This window comes from Malurus melanocephalus, unplaced genomic scaffold, assembly GCF_030028575.1.
Source record: "Malurus melanocephalus ecotype Western Australia unplaced genomic scaffold, MMel_1.1 scaffold_970, whole genome shotgun sequence".
In the NCBI taxonomy this organism is placed as follows: domain Eukaryota; kingdom Metazoa; phylum Chordata; class Aves; order Passeriformes; family Maluridae; genus Malurus; species Malurus melanocephalus.
The window spans coordinates 52,532-58,558 of record NW_026624202.1 but is presented as its reverse complement, the minus strand read 5'-3'; positions in this window follow the sequence as shown (position 1 = coordinate 58,558).

Below are 6,027 nucleotides of genomic sequence, written 5' to 3'. Positions count from 1 at the left end.
CCTAAATTTGTGACTCAGCCCATGAATCATAACTTAAAAAGAAAAAATTATGTTGCTCTCAGAAGTCACCTTGACCCAGAGTGTTGAAAGGCAGAGTGTCAACAATTTATTGAAGGTTACTAATTTACCACCTACTACTCGGCATGAGATTACAACTTTCCTAGAAACCTCCCCTAATTTTTCAAAGAAGCACCATTCAAATAGAAAGTCAGCCTGTTCCAAAGGCTGTGTGCCTGGCAGAAAAAACTACAGAGAAAACTGAACAGTGTGGTGTAACTGCAAACACTGTGGGACCAGAACAAATCAAACCCACCAGGTCTAACTTCACACAAGTCGTAATTACAGCTCAAACTTCCTGGAATTTATTGYTACAATTAAAATTTTCACATATTTGTAAAGAGATCTAGTATTTAAAATTTTCACATATTGTAAAGAGATCTAATATTTAAACACCAGAGGTAGGGCARCAYCAGGACTGTGAARGGAAGGGAAAGAACAAGACCAAATTAATTAATTCTATATTTCCATGCCTATCCTACCTCAGTTAAGTAAAAGSACCACAAGAATAGCATCGTTTAAAAAACCAACAGACACTCCTCAAGCTGCCTGGGAATGTGAAAATATCCCACCATAAAAATCCTTTGTTAGGAAGGAKGCTCTGTACCCCAGCAACACGAGTCAAAGGTAATGAGTCCAAAAGGCTGAAGTTACTCCAAATAAAAGGTTGAATCTTTAAATCTACAGTAAATTAAGGATGGTAACAAGAAGACTGCACAAGACTCAGGCTGGTGGAACACCTCCACCCCAGGACAGTGGACTTTGGTGATGAAAGACATCAGGTGTAAATACCTGAGCCCTGTCATGTCTGGAACCACCTATTTGAGAGCTCTGCTCCTCTTGTTTAGAAAGACATCAGGTGTAAATACCTGAGCAGTGTCCTGTCCAGGAACCACCCCATTTGAGAGCTTTGCTCCTCTTGTTTAGAAAGACATCAGGTGTAAATACCTGAGCAGTGTCATGTCCAGGAACCACCCCATTTGAGAGCTCTGCTCCTCTTGTTTACCATGGCATTTTCCTGCCACAGCCAGGGGATAATACCTGAGCAGAGGCACAAAACACAGCCTGTTTTCCCAGGAACACATTTCCAAACCGTGAATCACAGTCAATATCCCCATCTCCTTTACAATAAGGCTAATTTCTGCTGCAGTTTGCTGCTGGGTACTCACAGAGAGTGAAATAAATCCCTCCCCAAATGAGCTGCTCCTGCAGCACCAATGCCAGGCTGAACCCACACCTCAGAGAACAAACTGCCCCAAACTGCCGGGGTAACACAGAGGATCTGTACTGGGACATCCTACAAAGCAGACTCAAAGGTGYCCAGCTGACAAATCCATTTATTTTTTGTTTCCTTCAGAAGGTGCAGCTGTGCCCTCTCCTTGCAGCCCCATCACCAACAAAAGGCTCTGCAATCAGAATTTTCCTGATGACTCAGTTGATGAAGAATCTGTTCCTCAGGCTGGTATTTACTCGGGAAAGCTAAAAGAGTAGTGCTTAATTTTGGAAGTGGCATCATTAGGCTCAGTTCTAGCCCAGGATCAGGATGAGTAACAGTGCACCATTTTAACCATGTTTTTGCATTTCAGCTCCTCTGGGGGAGGCAGCACAGAATATTCCCATCGAGCATGGGCGTGAGRGGTGAGACCTCCACAGCACAAAAGYCCCTCTTGGAGAAGTTTCTCATAAYTCTTGGCTTCCTGAAGAAATAGAAATGAACATTCAAAGCAGCTTCTTGATTTCTCTTTCCCCTGGTATTTCTAGAATATGAAGTACAAACCAGCCACCCCCTGAATGGACTCAATTCCCTCCTGTGGGTTTCCAGACTTTTTATCAAATTTCAATTAAATGGTATGTCACACACCTACATAAATCCAGAAAATATTAATCTCTTTTACTGCCTCAGCTTAATCCCATTCTCTTATCGAGGAAAAAATGCCACATTCAAAACTTAATTTTTCCCCTGGAAGCCATGCCAGCCCTGATCACACACTCTCTCTCTCCACCCCAGTTCTGGTGCTTTCTGGAGATGGAGAGAACTGCCCACAGCTTGGATGATTTCCCTTCTCCAGCTTTTGGATAGGTAGGATGTGCAGTTAGTGAAAATRAATTCCATCTCCCTTTCACAGTGCAGCATTTCAGCTGCAGTCAGACTTTCCCACTGAGTTACTGCTGGTTTGAGGTTCCACTATCCAGAGCAATTCCAGGAGATCTGCTCAGCCATACGCCTGCAAATTCAGCTTTACCAGAGTTACCATCTCCAGAGAAAATGGTCCTAACCGTGTCACACATGAAGGATCTGGGAAAAACATACACCACAACTCCTATGTTTGCAAGAGAATTGGAGCAGAAATGGAGAGGAGCTGAGAATTAAAAACTATTGTCACCTCTGATGCAAATACACGTAGATCATAACTTAAACCAGAATAATCTCCTCCAAGCAATGCTGGGGAAACATGAGAGACCTCAAGTTTAACACTGAACCCCCAAAAGGCAGAATTGATGTGWACCTTCCCAAAAAATCCCAGGTGACCGCAGAGGGCTGGGCAAAAACATTACTCCAGAGAAAAGAATAAGTGCTTTGGATTTTGAGTTTTTTTAGAGCCGCTTTTTTTAGTGGAAGATCAACACACATTCCAAATTAGAAGTGTGCCCAATAAACAGCAGCTGTGGTTTTGCACCTTCCTATGCTGAAGCCGTATTTTGCTGACCAAATATTTAAGCTGACAGAACTAATTRCAGCTTTTTAAAATATCCAGCAAACCAAAACAGAAATGGATCTGACATAACAACTTCTCTAGAATGATCYTTATACTCCAAGCCAGCCAGCATATTAAACTAGAATTACACAACAGATTCTGGGCACCCTCTGCAGCTGTTTTATCCTGTTGTGCAGTTTGTTCTCTTTATCACATCCTCGATCCCTAGGAYGCCTGCATGGCTTGGCAAATCTCTCCCCAATTTTTGAAGGGGTTTTCTTTCAGGTATTTTCCTAAAAATGAAAAAAAAAAAAAAAAAGGTTGCACCAAGCAGAAGGAACCATTTTCAGAAAGTCCTTTTTCTGCTGAGAGCCCCTATTTAGAACTACTAAAGCAAATATAGAACAAGTGCATGAATCAAGAGATTTCATTCTCACATCACATTTGAACCCAACCAAATCAAGCATCATCCACAAGGAAGAACTGCCACGGCTGACAAGTTGTATTTAGAAACTCTTCAAATTGACAAGGACAGTATCTTAAGTTCTGCCTTACAGTTGCTGAATATATAAAATGTTTCTTCATTAAAAGGATTCCATGGGAAAAAATGGATTAAGCAGGAAAAAAAATGAGTTGGAATTGCCATGATCAAATTACACAGACCTGATCCAATCAAGCCCTTCTAGATAATGAATGATCTTCAGAGATTGTACACGATTTTCACTCACACATGGGAAAGGAACAGTAAACTGACTTTCATTTTTAAATCCCATCTGAGTGCTTAATTCTGAATGAGCTTCTAGCAAAACACTAAATGCAGAAAAGGAGGCAGGAAATGCAGCAGTGCTCCAGCCCTGGGATCTGCTGCCGTGGGTCAGGGCTTTGGCACAGCAGTGACTTTGCAAACTCTGGGATCTGATTTCCCCCAGAACACAGAATCAGCCATAAAGCCTGGTTTTRTTTCCATTTCAGCCGAGCAATTGGAAGGGATTTCTTGGGACACGCCGGCAATTCCCGACACAGCCTCAGCCTGAGTGCTCCTTGGAGAAACGGGAACTCAGCGGCGAGTTTTTACACACCGCGAGTTCCACACACCGTGAGTTTTACACACCGCGAGTTTCAGACACTGCGAGTTTCACACTGAGAGTTTTTACACACCGCGAGTTCCACACTGCAAGTTTTACACACTGAGTTTCACACTGAGAGTTTCACACACTGCGAGTTTTACACACTGTGAGTTTTTACACACTGCGAGTTTTTACACACCGCGAGTTCCACACTCTGCTCGAGCTGAAGAGAAGCACCAGCTTCCTTTGGAAGGGCTTTTTGGAGGGATCATTTCTTTGGGCAGTTCTGGTGGACAGCACTAAATCCAGGCAGGAGAGGATTCCTGGCACAGCAGGAATGGATGGCACGTGCTATGGAACACCATGAAACCCTAAATGCACATCCCAYGTCCCACAAAACCCCGTCCAAAGCAGGTGACAGGAGCCACGCTGGATACCAGGGCAGATTCCTTCCCCAAGGGCTGTCCAGCCCTGCACAGCTGCCCMGGGAGAGGTGAATCCCCATCCTGGACGGATTTAAAGCTGTGGATGGGGCACTTGGGGACACGGGGTAGCGATAACCTCGACAGTGCTGGGGAACGCTTGGACCCCGTGATCTCAGAGGGCTTTTCCAGGAAGTGATTGTAATGAAAAATACAGAAAAGGACATGGCAAGGTGAAAGGCAATTCCAAAAGGTTTGGAAAATAATGAGAGACAAAGTAAAAAAAAAAAAAAAAAAAAAAAAAAGTAACCTCTAAAAAATAAGCTAGAAACAAGTCTATTTTCACATATTGAAATGCAGCAACAGGTGCCATTTTATTATGAAAAGAGTAAGACTTTATTTTGGTTAAGTAGTCCTCAGTAATTTTTATTTTGCTGTAGCAATCTCGCATGCTTGACCCTCTGCTTCTCGAGATCTCCTTTCAGCCACACCATAGTCACATTAAGATGACCTGCATGGTGGAAAAAAAAAAGGAATAAAAAATAAAAAAGAAAGTGCCCAACACACTAATCAGAGGATTTAGCCACAGAAAAAAATAAAGCTGCTGGCACTCTTGGATATGAAGTTTAAACGCATTTTAGCAGCCTGGCTTCCAATTCAAGAAATYGAAAGCGTAGAAATAAACCAYATYTACAAATGCGAGATGCTTAATGCAGCAAATAAATGCATTTCCTAAGTTTAGTTATTTTTGCTCCCTGTAAAAGTTTGAATTTTAAAGGAGAGTTTCAGTGCAGCCCTGTGCATCTGCCAGCACTGTAAATCACACGGGGCTTTCCCTGTACAACCAATCCAATTCCCTTTTGGTGGAACTCCTTCAGGTGGRATCTTGCACTTGTTTGCACTGAACTGAGCCTTGCTGAAGATAAACTCAGCTTCAGCTGAACTTTCTAAACCACTTCCTCCTGTTTGCTTTCCACACAAGCCTCAAGCTCCTCCGGATGAGGCCATTCCATGCGGGATGTGCAGCACCTCCCACACAGGAACATCACCTGTAAAGGGATTTACTGGGTGGCACACTGGGAAATCAAAAATAGAGCTGTGCTGTGCAACCACAACAGGATTATCAACTGCTCCCCACTGAATTCCAAGGGAATTCTGGATCTTAACTGCAACACCAGATTTTGTATCAGTGCCCTCTGAMAGCATTTGAAAAAGAAAAAAAGAGGTTTACAGAACAATGGAAAATGAACTTTCTGTCATCGTAATTTCCCTGATAGTATTTAAAATCCCTCCAGTGCATGCTAAGAGAGGAAGAATTATATAAATTAATACATTACACCCTTAGACACTGGTCTACCTTCCCCCACAGCTCCCAAAATGTGCCCTCAACCCCTGCTTAAAAGACTTAAGAGTATCCCAGAYTTTTCCATCATCTGGAAATGCAGATTTAAGCAGGGATTAAAGTCACCTACTTCACATGGGTGCCTGAGCAGTCCCGTTCCACAGAACCATGGAATATTCTGAGTTGGAAAGGAATCCACCGCAAGGATGATCAAAGTGCAGCAACTCCAGCTTGGGAATTCAACTCCTGAGAATTCCCACACACCTCTACCCCAGCCACACTCTGAGGCACCAGCTGGACACCGTGCTTGACCCTTCCAGGACTGAGAGACAATGGCTGGAGAGAGGATCCCAGCAGTGGCCACCTTCCCCGGGGATATCGGGGCAGTGACACCTCTGCCATGGTGGCTGCAGGAGCCTGATCCTGATGTCACTGCTGGGGCA